Raw genomic sequence first — 21,626 nt, 5'->3', positions numbered from 1 at the left:
ATATCAAACCATAGTGAAGGTGGGTTGCACAGGTAGCACACAGGGTCCATATCAAACCATAGTGAAGGTGCATTGCACAGGTAGCACACAGGGTCCATATCAAACCATAGTGAAGGTGCGTTGCACAGGTAGCACACAGGGTCCATATCAAACCATAGTGAAGGTGCGTTGCACAGGTAGCACACAGGGTCCATATCAAACCATAGTGAAGGTGCGTTGCACAGGTAGCACACAGGGTCCATATCAAACCATAGCGAAGGTGCGTTTGCACAGGTAGCACACAGGGTCCATATCAAATCATAGTGAAGGTGCGTTGCTGTTTTCTTTAAGCCGAGCTGTGTGTTTTAATGAAAAATTAAGAAGTTTATTGACTCCAATAAGGACAAGAATTAGCTTAAGCCTGTGACACAAAATACTTGATTTAAATTTCTAAATGAGAAAGAAGATTCTGAAAATCCTGCCATTAGAACATTCCAGAAATTGCCTAGTGAAATAAATAAAAGTCACTAGAGGCTGGAACACCATGGTGCAGGCTGTAACCTGGAATGCATGGGAGTGGGACCTGCTCTGTACTTCAGGTTGGCCTCAAACTCAGAGACTGTCCCTAGTCTCTGCCAACTGGGTGCTGCACCACCACCACCACCTCCCAGCCCCAGCAGGAATGTTTGGCCACTAATAATCACCTGTAACTCCAGCTCCAGGGCATCTGGTGCCCTCTTGTGGCCCATGTAGGCATTGCATGTTTTATGGTACAGGAAGCAATGTTCACAGTATCATTTGGAGTGTACTATAATTTTGTTGTCTTTCTGTTATGCCTTTTGAGAGTTTTGCTATGAGCTTCTCTGGAATTCCCTTTCTGTCTGCCTGCCTCTCTGAGAGCTGGGATTATTCCTGGCTGGGTAATTTTTACAGGTTTTTACTGTTTCCTCCCCCCCACCTGTTGTCCAGTGCATCCCTGCATACCTGGACAGAAGCCTCAGCCTCCTGAGCAGGTGGGACTCATGGCATTGCCCCCACACCTGACCGGCTTTAACAGACTTAGCCCACAGTGTTTCCATCCCTCCTCCTTTGCCGTCTCTAGCAGCTTTGCCACCAGCTCACTTGTGCAAGCTTTTGCTTCTGGTCTGTGCTCATGGGGCCCAAACACTCTATGATCATACTACTAGCTCCCTCAGAAGATGAGGAGGCCAAGAGTTTTAACCCTCACCCTCAAGTGAGTAGTCTTTACGTGGGCAGGAGACTCAAACTGGGGATAATTACAGCCACAAACCTTTCAAAGTATAAAATTGTTCTCGGTGTTAAACGTGGATTATTGAAGTCGCTAGAGACTCCATGTAAGGCGAGCTGCCTTTGTTAAATGTGAAGGTTTCTCCGCTCCTGCCCCACTCTTCTTTCTTTGAAAAGACATAATCAGTGCAGGTGCCTCTCTCTTCCCTACTGTCATCTGTTGGGTTCCAAATTAGTCCAACCCTGGTACTGTTTGGGTAGAATTTAAAAGTTACACGTGTCCTCTCTTATCTCTTTTCCAATTCTCTGTCTATCTTTGTCTCTCACTCCCTCCCTCCCTTCCTCTCTCTCTCCTTCTCTCTCTCTCTCTCTCTCTCTCTCTCTCAAACACACACACACACACGTCTTGACACAGCAAAGCACGCAGCACTGCATTGCACAAGCACAGAGTAAGTGGGCTGAGCAGGTGCAAGGTAGAGCGCTCAGGTTTTCCGGTGCTTCTTCACCACTCCTAAATGCCACTAAGGGCCCTGGCTCCCTCACTCTTTCATGGTTACTCTCGAGAACATCTTCAGAAAAGCCGTTCCAAGGAAAATCTATTCCGTTTTTTAAGTTGTAGTATAAGCCGTTTATAGTGATAAGTTTCACAAAGACATTTTTATTTGTGTCCCTTCCCATTAATCTCTCTTGTCTCCATGCCCGGTCCTTGTCTTCCTTCCCCACATAGTCGACTTCACTTTCCTATCTGAGAGGTAGGCTGGTAGATGACTGATAGGTAGGTTAGGGAGATGGTGCAATAAATGTATAGATGATAGATCAATAGATGATAGGTATAGATTGATGATGACTGGGTGGGTGGATGATGGGTAGATGGATGGAGGGATAGATGGATGATGGATGGATGCATGCATGAATGGGTGGGTGGGTATGTGGATGAATGATGATGGATGCATTGATGGGTGGGTGGATGGATGGATAGGTAGGTGGATGGATAAATGGGTAGATGGATAGTTAAATGGATGGACGGGTTGATGGATGGGTGGGTGGGTGGGTGGATGATGGATGGATGGGTTGATGGGTGGGTGGATGGATGGATAGATAGATAAATGGATGGATGGATGGGTTGATGCATGCATGGATAAGTGGATACATGGATATAGATGATATGTGATACTTATTTCATGGCTTATTCACTAAGCTTGATGAACATTGTTCTCCCTCCTCAGCCCCTCTGGGGGTCCTCAGCTCCATCCTACTCTGGTTTGCTTTCTTGCTCCAGCTCCATTCAGCTCCAGTGGAGCTTCATCCTGGATAGCATAGCTTCTGTCTGAGCACTTTTGAAAGGAAAAAGAAAAAAGTATTGTTTGAATCCTTATCATGGTTCAAATAGATATTATGTACAGTTCTCAACCATAATGGTCTAGATTTCCTTCCTTTTTTTTTCTTTGTCTTCTTCCACCTCACGAAGAATTCTATCCTAAGCACAGACTTTGCTGCTTCTATAGCTGGGGGACCGGCACCAAATTGGTTCTTATAGTATCACATGCCAATTAGTCTCTGTCACAGACAGGCTTTTCAATATCTGCAACGGAGATTTCCATAGATAAAAGAGCTACCTGCTGGTAGTGGCACACACCTTAATCCTATCACTTGGGAGGCAGAGTTCCAGGACAGCCAAGGCTACACAGAGAAACCCTGTCTTGAAAGACCAAAGGGAAAAAGAGAAGGACTCATTTTTCCCAGCATGTGAGCATTTGGGATGATGCTTTGAAGCATAAGAAAATCTTTGAGAATTGTGAAAATCTTGAAAATCTTTTATGAAATTCTCCCTGCTCCTTTGCTTTCATGAAAGGTTTATTTTCTCTTAGGAACACTGGCATTTTACACGTCAGTCTTTCAGCTCTTCTTCCAAATCGGTCCTTGTTTTGACAAACAAATGTATTAGATTAATTTATTAGGCCAGAAAACACTCAAGGTTAGACACGTAGCCTGAAGATTTTGTCGAGAGAGCCTCTCACACGATCTTGTAATACCTTTCTTTCCCTTTGGTCATTCAGAAAGAGGCACCCCACCGCACGCTCCCATGATACTTAGAGTAGTGCACGCCGGCCTGGTGCACTTGCCATGAACACACATCAGGAGCCCACAGTAGGACATCAGGTGCCTTCCTCTGAGGCTGTCCACCTTTTTACTTTGAGACAGGCTGCTTTACCTATTCAGCTACAGTGTCTAGCCAGCAAGTTCTCTAGACCCCCCACACACCCCCACACACCCCACACACACACCCCCACTCCCGTTTCCCTATACTCTGGAGTCACAGGCAAGTATAGCCCAGGATGTTTTTTGGGTTTTTTGTTTGTTTGTTTGTTTGTTTTTAGGTAGTTGCTTAGGATTTGAACTCCCACCGTTATCCTTGCAGAGCAAGCTGTCTTGTCCACTGAGCTACCCCCATAGCCCTCAGAATGTGTTGTGCCATTTGTCTCACTAGATGTTCATTGTATACAATGCAAGCAGTACCATAAGCTATGAGTTATTAACCAGCCCGCCAGCCTCATGCTCGTTGCAGGGACTGCACACATCTCTCTGGATGCTCCCACCACACACCAAGCATACAGTCGCTTTGTGAAATCTCACTCCCTGGTTAGCCAAAATCCCACTGATCAAATGTCCTGGGGATTGTTTTAGTCCCTGCCTGTTTTTCTCTCGGGGTTTAGGCTGAGCTTTAAACAATGTTACCATATTCCTGGATGTCTTTTGTGGTGTGGCAAAGGTATCAGAATTTATGTGGGAGTTTTTCAATCAAAGCCCAGAACTTGTTCCAAAGGTTGGAGTTGACTTTGTGGAAAGTTGCTCTGCCTGTGTTGGACATTGGCTTGAGTTGACTCTGTGGAAAGTCACTGTGTATATGCAGGGCACAGATCTGTGAGCTCAGAGTAGGGTCGGAGGCTGGGAGGCAGAGCCATCTCCTCAGTTTCCCCTGCAGCAAGCCTTCTGCCTTCACCTCCCCAGAGGTGACATTCCTGAGGTGAGGCCCTCTGTAATGGTTCTGGGACTCACTTCCAGGGTATCACGTATGTTAAACCAGCCAAGTCCCTGTACTGGCTAGTTTTGTGTCAACTTGACACAGGCTGGAGTTATCACAGAGAAAGGAGCTACAGTTGGGGAAATGTCTCCATGAGATCCAACTGTAAGGCATTTTGTCAATTAGTGATCAAGGGGGAAAGGCCCCTTGTGGGTGGTGCCATCTCTGGGCTGGTAGTCTTGGTTCTGTAAGAGAGCAGGCTGAGCAAGCCAGGGGAAGCAAGCCAGTAAAGAACATCTCTCCATGGCCTCTGCATCAGCTCCTGCTTCCTGACCTGCTTGAGTTCCAGTCCTGACTTCCTTGGTGATGAACAGCAGCATGGAAGTGTAAGCCAAATAAACCCTTTCCTCCCCAACTTGCTTCTTGGTCATGATGTCTGTGCAGGAATAGAAACCCTGACTAAGACAGTCCCCATCCCCCCATTAACTGCCTTAGTTGTTGAGACATCTCCCCCACAAATGAAACATCGTCTTCATACTGTTGATCTGTGCAGCGGTGTCTTCAGCTGTGCTGGCATCCTGGACTCCCAGCCATCCAGTGCTGTAATCCAGATGCACTGGCATGACGGTGTCTTTTTTAATTTCCCCTGACATTCATTCTGTCCTGACTCAATCCTAGACGTGTCCTGAAGGCACGGGTTAACTAATAGGAATTGTTTGTATTCCTGATAATGGCAGTTTTTATTCCTGATATGACCCAGAAGCATAATTTCCTGTCTTGTCCCATTGTCTAGCCCAGTGGTTCTCAATCTTCTTAACTCTATGACCCTTTACTGCAGTCCCTCATGCTGCAGTGTCAGTCAGTCATAAAATCATTCCATTGCTGTTTCATAACTGTAATTTTGCTACTGTTATGAGTCACTGTGTTTTCCAATGGTCTTAAGTGACCCCTGGGAAAGGGTCTCAGATCCGTAAAGGACTGGAGACTCACAGGTTGAGAACGGCTGGTCTAAGAGGAGAGGAGAGTGGTGCTTCAGAGGCAGACAGTATTGCCTGAGGGAGGTAGAACACTGATAAACCTTACATTCTTGATGAAAAACTTTGTGTTTTAAGGAAGAGTTGTTTAAAATGTTCTGCTGCTGGTTCCTTGGATCAAGGATGGTATTTGATTTGCCCTTGAGTCTCTGGTCCTAGCTTGTAAATACAGCAGCAAATATGAGCATAGTAGTAAGAAGGAATAACCAAAAGCTGATGTATTTACCAGGTCACGTGAGGAAGCCTTCATTTCCCCACCCCTCTCCGTAAGCTCCGCACTGAGGCTGTGTGTCTTTTCTGACACTTTTGGAAGTGAGTCTAGTCTCTAATGGTTGAGCCTTCTCTCCAGCCCAAGCTGTGTCTGATTTCTGTGGAGAGGTGGACTCACCAGCCTGCAGTAATTTTTATCATGTGTGATAAAAAAAAAAAAAAAGCAAAAACAAAACAAAACAAAAAGCAGGGAAGATTAAAAGAAGCTGTTATTTCCCTGGTGTCAGGATGGACTTTTAATATACATCACTGAACGGTGTCATTCTGAATTCTTAGAAAAACAAAGTTATTAAGGAAATTATTTCAGCCTGTGAGATTTAAGAATACCCTCATTGGTTCTTGTACACTTGTACAGCGGCTCAAACACCCAGCTTCTGTCTCTGGTCTACATGCGTTCCCATGGTTACATGGTGGAGCTTCAGGGCCCTTGGGGTGAGGTATGTCTTTTGACATTATTTTAATGTCCACGTTAAATTTAATTTTCCCAAGTTACTATATATATAAACTTGAAAATGTCCACAGTTTATTTCTGGCAGCTGGTAGGAGTTAAAGGGAAAGTCCAAAGCTTTAACAGTTGGTTTGAAAACAGGAAAACAAGTGTTCACAAGAAAGTGGGTTACCTAAGACTTGGGGAGTCTCAACACATCCTGATGACACCTCAAAAATATTTCAATAGCTGCTTCGATAACTACGGCAGTGTTCTGTATTGCATGCAGGATTAACTTCTAAGCTGAAGTGCTCACTGTACGATTCTTTCTGTTGTGTGCTCGAATGCGTGTGGCCGACTTGGCACGTTTAGGGGAGAAAAATCACATCAGCACTCTGTGTCTTTACCAGTAGAGGTCACTGTGTCCCCATGGAAGGCAACCAGGGCTGCCATGGTGCCTTAGAGCCAGTTAGTTATCACTGCTTACCCCTCCCACTCCTCACAGCCACCCTTAAATGCAGCCCCTTGCCTGCAAATAAAGCTCTGTGATATCATTGATCTTCCCATAAGAGATGTGGACAAGTCAGCTGATCCCACACGCACGTGTGCTGAGTTGGAAGTGGCTGGCTGCCTCCTCGCAATCACATGCTTGTTATTCCTGTCTTGTTAGTCTCTGAGGTGTCTTGTCTGCTGGGAGAGTCCCTTCCTCTAAGGTTCTCTGCGTTTGCTGGTATGGATGTTTAAGAACAAACCACAGTTCTGTTGTGAACACAATTGAGATGTGTCCCTTAGCAAATAGCCACTTTATCTAAGTCTCGGGCTAGCCTGGTGGTCTTGGCAAAAGGAGCGCGGTGGAAGCCACAAGCCTGGGAGTTAGCAGGTGCTACCGCAAGCAGTGGCTCAGAGCGCTCCTGCAGGACACACTGATGTTCTCAGGTCCTTCCAGTGACGATTGAGACCCGATATGCCCTTCTTGATTCTGGTACCCTCTCGGTACATCAGTTTGAGAGCACTAGCCTCCTGGTGCAGCCACCAAAGTAGCACCCAGAAAGCCTGAAGCCCAGTAAGTACCCTGGGATGCAGGGAACACCCAGGCTGCGGATCCCGTCAACTTTCTAAGTAATCTCCAAGCAGAGCAGGGCATAATAATTCTTACACCCTAGGGATCAAAAGAGCTTATTATGTGTTCTCTCTAATTAACCCATAGGTTCCCCTCCCCCCAGTTCTGTAACAAGGAACAAGACAGGTATATGACCACTAATTACTTAAGTTTTCTTTTTCCTTTTTTTTTTCTTTGAAGTTGTTCCTGTGCTTATTCAGTGAGCTTCCCTCTGCTGGTCCAATATTCTCTTCTGGAGTAATCACCTGCAGCTACCCTTCTTAGTGAGTTGTGTTGATGTGTTACTACTTATTTATTCTGTATTCAAGGGTGGTGAATTATATATATATATATATATATATATATATATATATATATTTCATGGTAATATTTCAATATACTGGTGAATTTTTTCATGGTAGAAATCTGCTTTGTCGATTATAAGGAAATGGTGTTCAACTCAAGAATTCAGAGCAATAATGGTTCCATTTATATAGAACAGAAATTTGGCCACCAAAGTCTCTGTGATTAAAGGTTCCCATATACCAGTTCTGGGTGAGGGAGCCCAATGTGTGTCACAGGAGCATTTGGAAACTTTTTTTTTGTTTTTTAAATATCTTAATTACATGTATCCATGTGAGGGTTCACACACCAGGACGTGCATCTGGAGTTTGAAGGAGTCAGGTTCTTTGTGTCCGGTGAATCCCAAAGATGACTCGTGCTGCCAGGCTGGGTGGAAAGTTCTCTTACCTGCTAAGCCATCTTTTGTAGTCTGCATTTGGTCTTGAGGAGTGGGACTTGGTTGTACATTTTTAAAGCCCATGCTCTGATTTATTTGTAGGCATGGCCTGTAGGCAGGTGAGGTAAACCAGTTGTCCCGAGGCGTGTCATACCCAACTCACTACAGTCTATTGCTGGATGCTTGAGCTAGGAGGGCTTCTCTAGGGATGGTACAGATTCCTTAGAGGAGACAGAAGTGCACAAACTGCAGTACTTCCTCCATTAACAAAAGAGCCTGATATTTTGAAGACAAGGCCTTAAAAGTTGTGTCCATGAGCTATTTCCCGAGAGACCGTACTGTATTAACAGTTGAGATTCAGAGAGCCAGGCTGAATCCATTGACTCAGATGGTCCAGGGATTGGGGGACAGCAAGGACTTTACTAGAATATGTTATTATCTCAGAAGTTACATGACAGGGGTTGGGGGGATGTGAGAGGGGCAAAACGAATAATTGACTTTACGTATTCTTTGCATTTTATAAGTTGAGTACGTAACACTATTGTGGATGAAATACTACTTTCCCTGCTTATTTTAATTTTTCTGCTTGGTGTTGTATTGAGGTTTTGGTTTTTTTGCTTGTTTGTTTGTTTTGTTTTTTTATCAATATGTCTATTGCAGAAGCTCAGGGAGTTGCCTTGAGTAATATTTAGATACATTTCAGTAATTCTGAAATTGGTATTTGTGATTTTTTAAATATTGAGATTTATTGAAATTTTATTTCTAAAACTTCAATCTCACAGTGCTTTTTATTAAATATTAATGGAAGTATTTGAAGGAAGAAGTTATTTCTTAAATTTATGCCATCACTTTTTCCCTGGTATGTGGAAGCTCTAGCTTAAAAATGTATCTATTAATTCACTAAACTTTCAATTTGATTATAGCTTGAGATTATTTTCCCAACAGTTAGTTCATTCATCTAGGCATTCATTTCAACAGCTACATGAGGACCAGGCACATGTGGAAATAAAACAGATCTTTGCTCTTGAGCAGTTTTGGGGGCAGTTCCAAGATAATCCTGTAGCCAGACAACTGATGGGCTTGACCTGGCTATTCCAGGATGAAGCAGTGTGCTTCGGGGACACCCAGGACTAACCAGCCATGGCAAAGGCTGACTTGGGAAAAGGGGAGCATGCAGAGGGTCTTGTGGCTTGCCAGAGGTCAGGTGTGTCTGCAGTGTCACGGGAAGGACTCACAGTTAAGCCAGTGAAACCCAGGGCACAGGCATCCTCACTTCCTTACTGGTACAAGTAATGCGACACAGGAGTCATAAGCGAGGTGGCATCTGCTGCGGGTCCCAGACCCCCCCTCCCTCGGCTTGATGAGAAGGGCATGTGAAGAAGGAAGCATTGTTATTCCACCTTACCTTTCTGTGCTTCATGTTCAGACATCACACCTGCACACATCTGTTCTGCATATAAAATTCTGACTACAATATTTCTCAAACTTTAGTCATTTTAAGTATTTGTTAGAAGCCGGGCATGGTGTCGCACTCCTTTAATCCCAGCACTTGGGAGGCAGAGGCAGGCAGATTTCTGAGTTTGAGGCCAGCCTGGTACAAAGTGAGTTCCAGGACAGCCAGAGCTAGACAGAGAAACCCTGTCTTGGAAAAACCAAAAAAAAAAAAAAAAAACCAAAAAAAAAAAAAAAAAAAAGGATATTAACTAGGCACAACAATGGGTTTTACTATGATGTTTTTGTACATTTACATCAAATTCACCTGTTACCCACTTTTGGCCTTGTCACCCCTCCTCTGGCTAACATCCTTCCGGTTCCCAGCTAACCTTCCAACTGCTTCATGTCTTCCGTCTGCTGTCCCCTGTCACCTTTGTGACTCAGTGAGTTCTGTTAGGGTTGTTTACAAGGTAAGGGAGAGGCCATCTACCTTTGGAGCAGAGCTCGCTGCCCCTGGTGGAATAGCACAGGAGCTGTGTGCAGCTGGCTCCAGAATGTGAGAGAGCACCTGGAATAGGGACATGGGACACTCTGGATCTGCCATTTGCATTGCTAGATTTTGAAAAGAAGGAGGATTAAAGGTCGTAGATTCCAGGAGAACCAGTCCACAGTTGCAGTGGGCGTTCATTTTCAAGCGTCTTACAAAGCAGAGGGAAGCTGGGATGGGAGAAAGATCCCCAGTGAAAGCCATCCCCTTTTTAAAAAACTCTTACCAGACCTTCAGGAAAACACACGTTACCAAACATTTGTTCGGCATCTGTGTCAGATGTGGGTACGATACATGCCACAGAAGACCAGGCCTCTGCCATCTTGTATTCATTGTTGAAAACCGGGAGTGTGGCGACACAAAGCCATCATGCAGCAACCCAGCTGCAAGAACAAGGTGCCTACTTGGAAGCTTACTGGAGAGGTGGAAGCCGCAGCTGTGTCTCCATAGAGCAGAACAAGGAGGCAGCTTTGTGTAGAGAAAAGCCAGTACTGTCCTCAAAGGCCTGGCACTGGTGAGCGAGTCACCAGGAGGTGGGTGAGCCTAAACGACTCTTCCTGAGCCAGGGTAGCCTTGATGTGATTGATGCCCGATGCGGTAAGGCTTATACCTGTGCCTAACAGGCAGGTTTCTGCCACAGGCACTCACAGTCTCCATGGGACCCTGACTGTCCTTCAGTGTGGCAGAGCTTGTCAAGCTGAGGGCCCCCATCCTGATACCACGCTGTGTTCCTAACATCCGCTCTATGGGATTTGGATCAAAGGGGCTTGCATTTGCCACCATGACAGAACTTACTAGACTGTCCCATCTGCTTTAAATCTTTTAAAATTTACAATTTCATCTTTTAAGGGTATTTGTTTTCCTTGTGTCCTTGTCTGTGCATCAAGTGTGGGCAGTGCCTGCAGAGGCCCAAGGAAGGCATTGGAGCCCCGGGAATTGGCTACAGGTAGTATTGAGCAGCCATGTGGCTGCTGGAAATGGAACCCAGTGCCTCTGCAAGAGCAATCGGTGCTCTGTACCATGGAGCGGCTCCCCAGGTCTATGAATTATCTCATTCTGCTTCATCATCAGAGATAGGAACTTTTCTTAATAGTCACTAATTGTAAGTTTATATGCCTGTCAGTTTTCTTTTTTGGCCTACAAGTGGACTTGCTTTGTTTGCAGTTTTGAAAATATCTGTTATTTGTATGTGTGCCTGTGTGTGTGTGTCTATGTGTGCACGTGTGCGCATGCACCCTTATCTGTAACTGTGAGCGTAGACATGCCATGAGACATGTGTTCACCTGGTTCGCTCCTTCATTCTTGTGCATGCAGGGTCTCTCAGTGTTTCTGTTGCATCGCACACTCTAGGTGGGCTGGCCAGGAGCCATGCATCTCGACCTCCCATCCCACTGTGGTAGTGCTGGAATTGCTGGGATTGCAAGTGAGCGCACTGCAGTCCCCAGCCTGCAGACAGACACTTTATCTTGCTAATTAAAATACTGTACACTTCAGTCCCTTCTGAGATGTGTAGATCGCTTCCAAACTTTCTTGTATACCTCAGCCTAAGATTCATGGATTCATGTTAGCAGCTTGGGGTAAAATGCAGAATCCTACCTGTGTCTGGACTCGGTATGTATCTGCTGATCACATATATATGTAAGAATAGTAATCAATCACTTCTGGCAGGTTCCTAGTGGCAGGGACTTGGGAAGGTGGCAGTGTGGTGTTCTCACTCAAGGTCCGTGAAGTCTGACAAACTCGTGGAGTGTGATGTTTTCCCCTTTCTGAGGATGGCCAGTGGGTTCCTTCAGAGGGCATTTTTCAGCTTCCCCGGGGCTGAGAGCTAAGGGCTTGGCTTAGTTTAGTTATATAGATTTTATCGAGGAGAGTGGAAAGCCTCGCCTATACTCTGGCTGGCCTCTGTGTGCAGGCTCACTTCTCTCCAGCTGACATCTCTTAGCCAGCATCCCACCTCCCAAGAGCCCCATGCCCTCTGCATCCTTAAGGAACAAGGCCTTGCCTTTGTCATCCTGCACCTTCCTTTGAGCTGCACTTGACAGCTGTGTGTGACAGTTGGGGCATTGCTTCCAAAATCTGGCATTTGGGTTTCAGTAGGCAATTTAAATATAAACCACATCTTTAAAAAATTTCAGTGGAAGACATTTATACTCAGTATCTTTTAAATGAGGAATCAAGCAAATGAACGGTGGCAGGGGCCTGTCTTTTAAGTCTTTGGTAACATTTTGATGGCCTAGTTTAGGATACACGAACCTGCTAACACTAGGCCCTGGGATAAGTTACAAGTATAATCAGAAATAACTATACATGTCTGCCTTAGTTAGGACCATGTCAACTCTTAGAAAGGAAAGCATTTAATACAGTCTGGCTTACAGTTCGGAGGTCAGTCTGGTCCGTCGTCATCATGGCTAGAAGCATGTGGCATGTACACAGACATGGTGTTGGAGAAGGAGCTGACAGGCATGACACTGAACCTGGCTTGAGCTTCTGAAACCCCAAAGCCTCCCCCGAGCCCAGGGACACCTTTCTTTTGACTAGGCCATACCTACTTCAGGAAGGCCACATCTCCAATACTGCCACCCTATATGAGCTTATGGGGGCCACTTTCATTCAACCACCACACTCTCAAATTGTGAGAACGAGTATAAAAACATTAACTTACACATTTGATCTCCTTGTTACAGAAGCCATGTGAGTCCTGGCATGCAGTTAAGCCAACAGTAATAGTACCCTAGAACCAAGATGATGAGGGCGTGGCTGAGTGAGCATAACACTCCACTATACACATATTAAATATTCTTTTAGTCTTTGTGACCGAAACCATTGTTAGAGAAGTGTGGTCTTGATACTCTGCTATCTCATTTCCTTCCACTGATGGTTTTAGATCCCTTATCAGGTGAGGAACTATGTGGTTGATATTTCTCTACTTACTGATTTCATCTACTAATTTCTATCTGTCTATTATCTATCTAGCTACCTACCATCTATCTATCTTATCTGTCATCTATCTTTCTATCTTATCTATCATCTATCTATCTGTCCATCTTATCTATCATCTATCTATCTACTATCTATCTATTTCATCTATCTATCTGTCCATCTTATCTATCATCTATCTATCTGTCCATCTTATCTATCATCTATCTATCTACTATCTATCTATTTCATCTATCTATCTGTCCATCTTATCTATCATCTATCTATCTGTCCATCTTATCTATCATCTATCTATCTACTATCTATCTATTTCATCTATCTATCTGTCCATCTTATCTATCATCTATCTATCTACTATCTATCTATTTCATGGATGTGAGTGAGTGTTCTGCCTGAGTGTATGTCGTGTACCACATGTATGCCTGGTGCCCATGGAGACCAGAAGAGAGCACCAAATCCCCTGGAACTGGAGTTAAAGGTGGCTGTCAGCTGCTTTGTGGGTGCCAGGAACCAAACGCAGGTCCCCTGGAAGAACAGCCACTGCTCTTTACTACTGAGCCAACTGCCCAGTGCCCAGAATGCCAGGCCAGGACTGTCTCTGAGAATTTGCTGAACTGAAATCAAGGGGTTGAGCTGCTCATGTCCCTTAACATTTCTGCAGAGAGATGGAAGATTCCCCTCCCCAACTATCCTATTGGTAATGGCCCTGGAACAGGAAAATTTAAATCCTAAAATATGTCTGGCAACTAAGATAGGCAACACATAGAAAAAATTAGCAAAGTCTGTTGTAAAATATATATTGTAAAATGTGTATGCTGTCTGGCCTGTTGCTGTAGGTCTGTGACACAGCCCTGTGGAGGTGGCTGATATGCTCATGTAGCGCAGGCTCACTTCCTGTTCGTTGTACCTGCATGTACCACTATCATTTATATAGCCTTTCCCATTCTGGTTTCTTTCCCCCAAACAAATACACGATAGCATTCAGTTTTATACAGGATAACAAGGACTAATTCCTCTAAACACAGAGCGTCCTATTAGTAAACACATTGTCTTAATTGCATTGAGACTTACTTCTGGGCACCACCATCACCTGCTCCATCAGCTAGCTAACTGCCCTGTAGATTTTCATCTTCTGTCCAACAATGCAATAACAGAGCTGAGATAAGTCTATCCTGGTAAAGTCCTTTATTTCCAGTATGATATTGTTTCCAATGAGGAAGAAAACACACACATCTTTTATCATTGAAATGGGTATGAAAAACAATAAGAATTCTGAAATGTAATGGGTTTTCTAGAATTCTCCTGAGGTAAGAGTTACACCTATAGGGGAGAGAAGTGGTTAAAGAATAGGCTATAAAGGTGAGCATGTGGGAAGAGCATGTCCCTACCCACTTTTGTGTTTTGTTGAGACAGGATCACATAGCACAGGCTGTCTTCAAACTTGTAGTATAGGTTAGGATGCCTTTGAGTTTCTGATCCTTCTGCCTTTGTTTGCCTTCAAAATGCTGGAATTGCAGGTATCAGCTACCATGCCTGGCCTGACCGGGTTTGTATGGCGTTGGGAATTGAAACCCAGGCTTCATGCATTCTAAACAAACACTCTACACTCCCAGCCCCTGCCCAATGCTTTCATCTTACTTTTTTTTTTTTTTTTTTTTTTTGGTTTTCAAGACAGGGTTTCTCTGTATAGCCCTGGCTGTCCTGGAACTCACTTTGTAGACCAGGCTGGCCTCAAACTCAGAAATCTGCCTGAGTGCTGGGATTAAAGGTGTGTGCCACCACGCCCAGCTGATAATACTTTTTCTGTTGCCAAAAAAAGTTTTGTTTTTTTTTCTTACTTTTTTTTAATAGAAGATAAAAATGTGTTTTGCTTTCCGTTTTTGCCTCTATTTTAAAAATAGTAATTAACCAGCAAACAGAATAATAAATTCCATTATAACGTTTTCATTCATATATATTATAGGCTTTTTGTTTTGTTTTTAATCTTGAGAATTCTAACTCAGGAGATTTACATTCATATATATTATAGGGTTTTGAGGGTGTTGTTTTATTTTGTTTTGAATCTTGAGGATTCTAACTTAGGACACTTGCCCAGTAAATGAGAGAGGGTAATTGTATGAGGAAAATACTCTTGAAGTTGTATTCCATGACGATCTTCTTCCCAGCAGCATTTTGTCTGTAAGCACTGTGGAGGGAGGGGCCCTGTGGAGGGAGGGGCCTTAGCATTGAATGCTCTTCTGTATCTAGCAAGACATGAAATCCAACAGGGCCACCACCACCATATATGTATGTATACATATACATGTGTGTGTATGTGTGTGTGTGTGCATGCGCGTGTGTATACACCAATATATATATATATATATATATATATATATATATATGGATTATTTTTATTTTTTTGAAAAAATAAAATTATTTTATTTAGTTTGTGTTCTAGAACACACTATATTAGCCTAGGCTGGTTTCAAACTCAGAGATCCGCCTGCCTCTGCCTTCTGAGTGCTGGGATTAAAGGGGTGGCCACCATGCCCGGCTCAGATTTGTATTTCTTTTTTTTTTTTTTTTTTTCGGTTTTTGGTTTTTCGAGACTGGGCAGATTTGTATTTCAAGGACAGTTGTGGTTCTGAAAATCTGTGTGGACTGTTCGATCTCATGTTCATTGCAGACAACTTACCTGTAGGGGTATGTGTGTGTGTGCGCACGCGCGTGCGTGTATGTATGTGCGTGCGTGCGTGCGTGCGTGTGTGTACACGTGTGCACTTGCCCGAGTGGCGCCTGTGGAGCCAGTGGTTAACTCTGTGGTAGATTATTTATTTATTTATTTATTTACTTACTTATTTATTTTAAGGCGGGGTCTCTCACTATTGCAACTCACAGTTTTGAGTAGACTGGTTGGCAAGCCTCTAGGATCTACCTGTCTCCATACCTCAGCACTGGGGATGGAGATCCATGGGCCACCATGCCAGATTTTTACATGGATGGTAGGAGTCCACACTCAAGTTCTCATGCTTGCATAACCGGTGTTTTCCCCACTGAGCCATCTTCCCAGCCCCCAAGTTAATTTTTTAAAATTATTTATTTATTTATTTTATGTATGTGAGTACATTGTTACTATCTTCAGACACACCAGAAAAGGGTACCAGGCCCCATTACAGATGGTTGTGAGCCACCTTGTGGTTGCTGGGAATTGAACTCAGGACCTCTAGGAAAGCAGTCAGTGCTCTTAACCTCTGAGCTGTCTCTCCAGTTCTCCCCCCACACTCCCCAAGTTAATTTTTATGACTGAACTTTAGTCTTGAAGTCAAGGATCCCTATGTAACCCTGGAGTGTGGCTTTTTTTTTTTTTTGATTGATTATTTGATTTACAAGGAACTGCCTTTTCTAATTTTAGGAACCCAAGGAGTGTGTGGCTGTTGCTTCACTTTGTGGTGCCGGTGAACATTTAGTACAGATCCATTTTCTCCCTCAACACCAACTGTTTTTCCAAACTGTGCTCTGCTTAATTGTCTTCTTCACTTGGAAACACTGACATTCTTCCAACATAATTAAGAAAGTTGATTTTTGTTGTTGGATGAAAACAGTAGCAAGTCTGTTTTACCTGAAATGTAGAGCAAAGGTCGTTTGATAGGCCCATGGCTTCCAATTCAAAGGCAATTATCTGTCATACCACTGCATTGAGGATTCTGGAAACAACACCATTGTCTTGAGTCTGGCTTCCCTCAGCCCATGCAACCAGGCCGGAGCTGAGTGTTCCTCACAGGACTGTTGGTGGCGGCAGGAGACCATATATATCAAATCCTCGCATGGAGTTACGAGAACTGGCGACAGCTATCTCATTTAGACATTGTTCTGAAGAGTCATGTGTGAGGTGGGCATCACCTTCCCTCCAGGCCCTGTCCTTCCACAGTGCATTCCTATGGCTGTCCATAGCCCTTGCCCATGCACTCACTGGCCCTAACTTGAGAGTCCAGCGTCACAGTGTTTGCCTGCAGACATGAGAGTCTTTGTCTCCAGTGGTAGAGCCATGAATGATCCAGGAGAGATGAATCGGGTGATAGGGAAGTGTTTACTTTAGTGAAGGAAAGGCCTTGGCTCTGATTTGAAAAGGAAGGAGACCGTAGCTAGCTTTCTTGACAAAGTCAATCCAACCTTTCTCTTACTAGTCTGTGACAGTCTTTGGCCCACTCAGATCTTTACAGAGAGCTAGACACAATATTTAAGTAGATGCGCCATTTTTTAATTCCTCAGCCTGTGGGTGTGGGTGTTGTACACTCTTTTGAGGAACAAGTGGAGGGTATTGTCTGCATGCCAGTCTTAAGGATTCTGGAAGAGCAAAAATGGAAGTGAGTCCGTTGGATCCTGGACCTGTTTGCAGTGTTCAGTGTCTGACATCAGGAAGCCAGCTGTTAGAAACAATCTGTGTTCTTTTGTTTAAGCACTGAGGACACTTATAAAATGACATTATTCTGGAAAGTTCTAAGCACTTCCTGTATTTCTCCCAGGAAATCCTGTTTAAGATGACTATGCCTCATTTTCTCAGCTGAAAATGATCATGACCTCTAAGAACCACTTACATCCTGTTACATTTTAGGTTGTCTGTGTCTATGAACCTGTTAGTGAAAATTTGGTAATGTACCCCTCACTTTACCAGAAGATTCAATTGACCGTCTAAAGGAAAACTCTGGCAAGATTGTGCTTGTTTGTGTTTCGGGAGGGAGGTCTTTCATCCATGGAATTCCCATGGGGGGCTGAGGGGAAGAATATCCAAGATGGGCAGAGGTCATTGTCTGAAGGCTTAGGGCAACGAAATAACGCCTCCTTAGCATGGGCAATGCCAGGTGCTAGCTGAGCAGGCTCTTATCAGGAGAAAGGAAGTTGATCCTGTGCACTAACTAAGACTACATGACAGCCCTCAGATAAAGGTATGTGTAGGGATTTTGAATTCCCCAGTCAGAGGGAGAAGCCCTACACAGAAGGCTATGTGGATAATGGTAGTCTTCAGCCTTAATTAGCAGCTTTCTCATAGGACAGAGGGTATGGATGTGTTTAGTAGCAATGCACCATTGGCTTTAGAGAAAAGAACCATTCAGAGGAGGGAGCCAAGGTGGGCAACTTCTTTTATCATTCTGCCTGTGTCCCAATTAACAGCATTTATTGTGAGTCCTCATGCCAAGGTAGCACCATATTATCTTCTTCTCTCTCCCAACAACCAGAGGCCGAAAGGGAGCTTTCTTCTGTATCAGAAACCATATCAAATTTTGGGTTCAAAGGTAGAATAGAGCACAAAGAGCTTTGAAAGTTGGGTATATCCATTTCTTTCCCCATTACTGTAAGTCCATCGTGGCAGGGGACTCATGGTGGCAGGAGCTTGAGGCAGCAGCTCATCGCATTGCATCGGGACCCAAGCCCAGAGAACAGTGCTGTTCATTGTTAAGGCTAACCTAATCATGATGGAAACTAGTCCCTTAGGCTACTGTCAGATTGGTTGTCAAGTTCTGGCCCTCCACCTGCCTTAGATCACTATATACTTGAGCTTACTTCTCACATACTTAACGCTTTAACATCTCACAGAAATGGGAAAAGAAAGGAAACCCGTTTTTTGTAGCTCACTGTATCATGTGGGGTATAAGTTGGTCCATACCACCTATATGCGGGCTTCCCAAGTTGTGGGTCTAACCAGTGTTGTCAACTAATGGCCAGTGCTCTGTCTCATCAGAAGAGTCTTTTGGCAGCAGAATTCAAGAGTGTCCTACCAGGGCAACCTGAGGTAGTTGTAGAAGAGTCTTCCTTTGACAGACAGGTCGGGCGCAGCAACCTCATGGCTCAAGCATATATGTGGACATTAGTCCTCATAAAGTCACCAAAACCCATGCAGCTCCATACCTGAGGCTCAAAAGGAGGTAAAAAGGATGCAATGTCCATTCTGTCCCCATGACAACGGACCCCCAACTTCAACACAGGCAAACCCCACAGAAATCCCCATGGTTCTGGACCGCCGGAACCCTGCTCTGCACAACCACAGTTTCATAGCTCAGAGCTGTGAACATCAGACCACTGACAGTCCCAGAGCACGATGACGACCACTGACAGTCCCAGAGCACGATGACGACCACTGACAGTCCCAGAGCACGATGCCCAGCACTCTGCCTCCACCTCCCATCCGATGCTCCCACATATCTGTGCTAACATGTGACACCCTGTGTGAGGGATTCCCTTCATCCCCACATCAGAGAACCAGGCCAGTGTGTGCCTGTGAGCCTCAGTTTCTCTGTTTCACCCCTCCTGTAATGTTCCAGTAATAGCAGGTTCTCGAATACCTACATATTGCATAACTCTCTGCCAAGTTGTCCCTTTCTTACCCAAGGAGGTTTGGAGCACTGCCTGCCAGCCTTTGAGCAATGCCAGGATGCTCTCTGGTTTTGTAGCTGACAGGTGGTTGGCTGCGACTTGATTCACATGTCTGCAAAGCTTACAGGTCTGTGTCTGGGTCTGTAACCCAAAATCTTAGGATGTATGGGATGGGAATGAGTATCAGACATTGAACCGCTTTTTCCAGTTTCAAGTGAAATCTATACCTGACTGTACATTTTCGGGATTTTTATTCATTGACTCTGAAGAAAGAGCACACATTGGCCATCAGTTTGGTTCTGGCCTCATTCAGTTTCTTGCACACTTAACAAATAGTCTAGTGGCCTGGCATTTCCAGGTGCTAGAGAAATAAAGATATCATAGAGGCGTAGATACTATGGGCGCTGCTGTGTGTACCACCATCGTCTGTAGACAATGTAGATGTTTGTAGACTGTAGATGTTTGAAGACTGTAGGGAAGGAATTGCACAGGGGGCCTGGCTGTGAAGGGAGGGAGGAAGCTAAACAGACCTCTTGGGGAGGGGGTGTTGAGCATTTACAGGCATAAGACAAGGGAAGGGGGTGTTACATACACCGTGATAGTGGTTTTAAACATCTTCTAAAAATACTCTTATTGGTGATGGTGTAGTGGTTGTATGTGTGTGTACACATGTGTGTCAGATCGCAGCTTTGCATTTTTACTTGAGTTCTGGGGACCAGACTCAGGCTTCCAAGCCGGTTCAGCCTGTCTACCTTCGCCTGTGTAGCCATCACTCCAGCCTGTCTTTAAATATTTTAATGACGTTATCCATGAGGCTATGCAAGATTGAATGTGTTTTACCCCTTAATGATTCTGAAGTCAGGCTCCTCTTTAGAAAGGCAAACAGAACATCTTTAAGATACATTGCTTATTAACCCTGGACACAGAAGATTCACAAAAGGCAGAAATAATGATGATGTTTCACATAATTGAAGCTCAGAAAATTTGGCTCTCCTATAAATCTTGAAATAAATGTTTTCTGGAACATTAATTGGAAGACAGCTTGCTAGCACCAAACCAACAATCTGTGATAGGAACTCGAAACTGCTAACAGATGCACCTCCAGATTTTTAAAATGTGGAATCTTTTCAGCCAGCTGCCAAGCCATTAATCTCTATAACTTTCTAAAGTATGAAAATTACATTTAAGTCCACTCCACTGTTCTGCTTGCACAAACCATTCCTGTTTATGCGATATCCCAAATACAGGTCTGATTTCCAAGAAACTTACCTTGACCAGAATGAAGCTGTTTTTATTGACTGGGTAGTTTATCCAGAAACCATGAGGATCAAATGCAGCATTTTAAAAATAGACCTTCAGTATTTGTCCAGAGTCTTATTGAGTGACTGCAGGTGTGAAGGGGACTCTGAGCATATCTGTGGAGGTCCCACGGTCCCTTAAATCTACATTTCCAACGCATGTGTGGCACTTGTTCAGTATGTGTACTTAGTATATGTCATTATAGTATATTTCGGGAAAGTCTCCAAATATGCACATAAGTGATACACTCTTCCCCCCCCCCCCCCCCCCCCGCACATGAGCCCAGGTGCCACTGTTTTACAGGTATTCGGCACAATTGCTCCCACAAGGGGTCACAATCCAGGACACATTGGCCAGTCCATTCAAAACCCATGACTTATTCAAAATGGGAGTCACCATCGGCTCTGTGTTCTGGGTGGTGAGGAGGTCTGTTAGATAAAGACTATATCCATGCAAGTCCCCCCCCCCCCCTCCAAACACACAGGTCCAACACAGTTCACCCTGCTAAGTACCTCTCTCCTGTTTACTTACCAAAATTTCAATCAAGAAGCATCTATCTCAGTTTTGTAAATCTTTGTAATTTCTCGCAACACTTTTGCTAACTCTTGGAGAGCTCCTTCTCTATCTCATCGTGGATGAGAGGCTGGCCCATGGCTGTGTGTGAGCTGGCCCATGGCTGTGTGTGAGCTGGCCCATGGCTGTGTGTGAGCTGGCCCATGGCTGTGTGTGAGCTGGCCCATGGCTGTGTGTGAGCTGGCCCATGGCTGTGTGTGAGCTGATCGCCTAGTCTTAAACCATGCAGAATTGCAGAGTGTAGGAAATTGTAGGATAAGGCGAAGGTAGACGAAGTTAAACCACCTGAAATCCCAAATCTGGACAGTTTCCTTTCCTAAAACTGCAGAATTCTGTTTGCCTGACACAAAACTAACTAGTAGGAAGGTGTTTGTAAGAAGAACAGGCAGTCTCCAGAACCAGGCCTTTGATCTTTCTGGTTTTGCCTTCTGGCAGCTGCCCCTCTTCTGAGTCTCTGGAAAAATGTCAGCAGTCCAGGATGCTGAAAGGAAATGCAGAAGAAGAAGCAAGTTGTTAGCTTGTTGCCATGACTCTGCGTCTGGCTGTGCCCTCCTCCTGGCAATGTTTCTAGGCTCAGAGGTAAATGTAGAGAACAGAGTTTTCCTAGAGAGAGGCAGACACACTGGTGATAAGGTCAGTAGAATAACCCTGTTAGTAAAAAGCCGTG

General features: G+C 44.4%; 1 protein-coding gene across 3 annotated transcripts in view; it reads left to right on the top strand.

Annotated features, from left to right (window-relative positions):
- Scaf8 (SR-related CTD associated factor 8) overlaps positions 1-21,626 on the top strand; it is a 178,982-nt gene that overhangs the window by 108,940 nt on the left and 48,416 nt on the right. The window contains exon 21 of one of the 3 annotated variants that reach the window (XM_029471346.2): positions 7,281-7,330. The exons of the other annotated variants lie outside the window; for them this stretch is intronic. The gene's annotated coding sequence lies outside the window, so the exon portion shown is untranslated. Of the gene's footprint in view, positions 1-7,280; positions 7,331-21,626 lie in introns of those variants that run through there. 3 annotated transcript variants of the gene reach the window in all.

The sequence above is a fragment of the Mus caroli genome, unplaced genomic scaffold (assembly GCF_978045245.1).
Source record: "Mus caroli unplaced genomic scaffold, Mus_caroli_1 scaffold_18, whole genome shotgun sequence".
Classification (NCBI taxonomy): Eukaryota; Metazoa; Chordata; class Mammalia; order Rodentia; family Muridae; genus Mus; species Mus caroli.
The sequence above is the reverse complement of the archived record's forward strand: the minus strand, read 5'-3'. Positions and strand labels throughout refer to the sequence as shown.